The 3,736-nt window shown below is 42.8% G+C and overlaps 1 protein-coding gene across 3 annotated transcripts in view; it reads right to left on the reverse strand.

The window, feature by feature from the left end:
- RDX (radixin) overlaps nucleotides 1–3,736 on the reverse strand; it is a 102,153-nt gene that overhangs the window by 5,149 nt on the left and 93,268 nt on the right. The gene's annotated exons all lie outside the window — the stretch shown is intronic.

The raw sequence follows: 3,736 nt of genomic DNA on the forward strand, positions 1-3,736 counted from the left end.
ACTGGCTAGGTTAAGACAAACCAACCATGGAAACTACCTCCTCTGCAGACATGTTGGCATTGCAGGAATTAAAGAGGTCAATTTTGGCCCTACTTTCTCTGGTCTGTCTTCTTCAGCTGACTCACCTGCCATTCTCCAATATACCCCTTAGCAATACTGAAAACAAAGTCAGAATTAACAAAGAAACTGCTAAATGGTCAAGCTTAGCTGTGAGTCAGTTCCCTGACTAGGGAGAATACTGGTTACAGTATTTTTTTAACCTTTTGGGTGAAACAATTACAAATGCAGTTACTCGAAATCTCCATCTTATTATGTACCAAAAGGGCAGCTGTGGCAGGTTATTTCCCGTGAAGACCATGTCACGGACGGTGGTTCTGTTCTAGGCAGTTTAACCCATAATGAAAAACTGAGTCTTTGCAGTGAAATACAGAAGAGACTCCAAATTTGTCAAAGGTTGTAACAAAGGAACACAGAAACAATGACATTTATTAACAGTTTTATAATTTTTCTTTAATACTTGAGCTTGATGTTAACCTGGGCAGAAATAATTAGATAGTACTTGAAATTTAAGAAATGAAATTTTAAAGGGAATTTTAAGTATTTTCAGGAACTCTGAAGTAGTCTAGCCGGCACTTTATTGTATGAAATGTCATTTCAAAATGTAGAGCTGTAGTTTTCCCAGTCACTAGTAGTACCATTCTCACTGTGGTTGAGGTAGATTTAGACTCATAAAGGAGCAAACAGAGAGCAAAGGAAGAGAATGATTTACATGAACGTAATGAGAAAATTTAGGAGAGCATGAGAAAGGAGGATGGGGGAGTAAAGTTAATGGATGAAAGGCACAAGAGAGAATAGAACTGAAGGAGAAAACTGCATGTATGAGTCTCTCTAATAGGGAAAGAAAGGTGAAGAGACCTCCGAAATTTCAAAGTTTTGCCACCAGGTGGCGCCATGAGATTAGATGACTATTTTAGTTGAAGGCCTCAACAACTGAAGGAGTGGAGGGTGAGATACATAAAAATCACATGGCTGGATATTCACAACACAGGAGGCTCAGGATTTGTGAAGCGGTAAGCCATGGGTTAGAATATATATTAAATTATGGCTTAGAATGTATAACAAGGAACACAAACCTAGTTGAACGTTTTTTTTAAAGACGTTGTCTCGCTGGGCGCAGTGCATCACGCCTGTAATCCCAGCACTTTGGGAGGCCGAGGTGGGCGGATCACGTGGTCAAGAGATCGAGACCATCCTGGCCAACATGGTGAATCCCCGTCTCTACTAAAAATACAAAAATTAGCTGGGCATGATGGTGGGCATCGGTAGTCTCAGCTACTCGGGAGGCTGAAGCAGGAGAATTGCTTGAACCCGGGAGGCGGAGGTTGTAGTGAGGTGCGATCATGCCACTGCACTCTAGCCTGGTGACGGAGCGGGACTCTTGTCTCAAAAAAAAATAAATAAATAAAATAAAGACGTTGTCTCACTCTGTCGCCCAGGCTGGAGTGCAGTGGCTCACTGCAACCTCCACCTCCCAGGCTGAAGTGATTCTCCAGTCTCAGCCTCCCGGGTAGCTGGGATTACGGGCACGTGCCACCACGCCCAGCAAATTTTTTTTCGTATTTTCAGTAGAGGTGGAGTTTCCCCATGTTGGCCAGGCTAGTCTCAAACTCCTAACCTCACATGATCTGCCTGCCTTGGCCTCCCAAAGTCCTGGGATTACAGGCATGAGCCACTGCACCCGGCCTAGTTTAACATTTTAAAGAATCTATTTATCTAGTACAGGCCATGGCTCACACCTGTAATTCCATCACTTTGGGAGGCTGAGGCCTGGGTGGGTCACCTGAGGTCAGGAGTTCAATACCAGCCTGGCCAACATGGGGAAACCTTGTCTCTACTAAAAATACAAAAATTACTCAGGCATGGTGGCTTGTGCCTATAGTCCCACTACTCTGGAAGCTGAGACAGAAATCGTTTGAACTCCAGAGAAGGAGGCTGCAGTGAGCCGAGATTAAGCCACTTACACTCTAGCCTGGGTGACAGAGCGAGATTCCATCTCAAAAAAAAAAAAAAAAAAAAAATCTAGTCTATTAACAATTTTTTTTTTTTTTTTCTGAGACAGGGTCTTGCTCTGTCCTCCAAACTGGAGTGAGGTAACATGATCATGGTTTACTGAAGCCTCAACCTCCCAGGCCCAGGCAATCCTCCCACCTTAGCCTCTTGAGAAGCTGGGACCACAGGTGTGCTTCACTGCACTGGCTATCCCCCCTCCCTCCCTCCCTCCCTCCCTTCCTTCCTTCCTTTCTATGGAGATGGAGTCTCACTGTGTTGCCCAGGCTGGTTTTGATTTCCTGGGCTCAAGCAGTTCTCCTAGGACTACAGGCATGAGCTGTTGCATTCAGCCAACAATTTTTTTAAAAAGTAAAGACAGGCAGAGCACAGTGGCTCACACCTGTAATCCCAGCACTTTGGGAGGCTGAGGCAGGCGGATCACGAGGTTAGGAATTTGAGACCAGCCTGACCAACATGGTGAAACCCCGCCTCTGCTAAAAATTAAAAAATTAGCCGTGTGTGGTGTCGGGCACCCATAATCCCAGCTACTCGGGAGGCTGAGGCAGGAGAATTGCCTGAACCTGGGAGGTGGAGGTTGCAGTGAGCTGAGATTGCACTACTGCACTCCAGCCTGCGTGACAGAGTGAGACTTGGTCTCAGAAAAATAAAAAAGTAAAGACATAAAAATGGCAACAGACACATGAAAAGGTGCTCAACATCACTGAGCATCAGAGAAATGCAAACCAAAACTGCAAGGAGATAATCATCTCACTCCAGTTAAAATGGCTTTCATCCTATTGAGACAGGTAATAACAAATGCTGGTGAGGATGTGAAGGAAAGGGGCCTTCGTAAACTGTTGGTTGGGACTGTAAATTAGTACAACCACTATCAAGAATAGTTTGGAATCTCCTCAAAAAACTAAAAATGGAACTAAGATATGATCCATCAATGCCACTACTGCATATATGCCCCCTAAAAAGAAAATCAGTTTATCAAAAAGATCCTGCACTCCCATATTAACTATTCACAGTAGCCAACACTCCCATATTAACTATTTACAATAGGCAACACTATTCACAGTAGCCAAGATTTGGAAGCAACCTTAGTGTCTACCAACAGATGAATGGATAAAGAAAATGTGATACTTACACACAATGCAGTACTTATTCGGTCATAAAAAATAATGAGATTCTGTCATTTGCAACAACATGGATGGAACTGGAGGTCACTAATGTTAAGTGAAATAAGCCAGACACAGAAAGACAAACATTGTATGTTCTCGCTGATTTGTGGGATCTAAAAATCAAAATAATTAAACTCATGGAGATAGAGAGTAAAAGAGGGCTACCAGAGGGTAAGAAGGGTAGTGGGGAAGCACGGGCTTGGGGAGTGAGGATGGTTAATGGGTACCAAAAGAAAACAGAAAGAATGAATAAGACCTAGTATTTGATAGCACAACAAGGTGACTCTAGTCAATAATTTAATTGTACATTCAAAAATAACTAAAAGGGTATAACTAGATTATTTGTGACACAAAGAAGAAAAGCTTGAAGAACCGGATACCCCACTTCCCATGATGTGATCGTTACACATTGCGTGCTTGTATCAACATATCTCATGTCCCCCACAAATGTATACACTTACGTGCCCACAAAAATCAAAAATAAATTTTTTTTTTTTTTTTTT

Source organism: Cebus imitator, unplaced genomic scaffold (genome assembly GCF_001604975.1).
Source record: "Cebus imitator isolate Cc_AM_T3 unplaced genomic scaffold, Cebus_imitator-1.0 Scaffold194, whole genome shotgun sequence".
NCBI lineage: Eukaryota > Metazoa > Chordata > Mammalia > Primates > Cebidae > Cebus > Cebus imitator.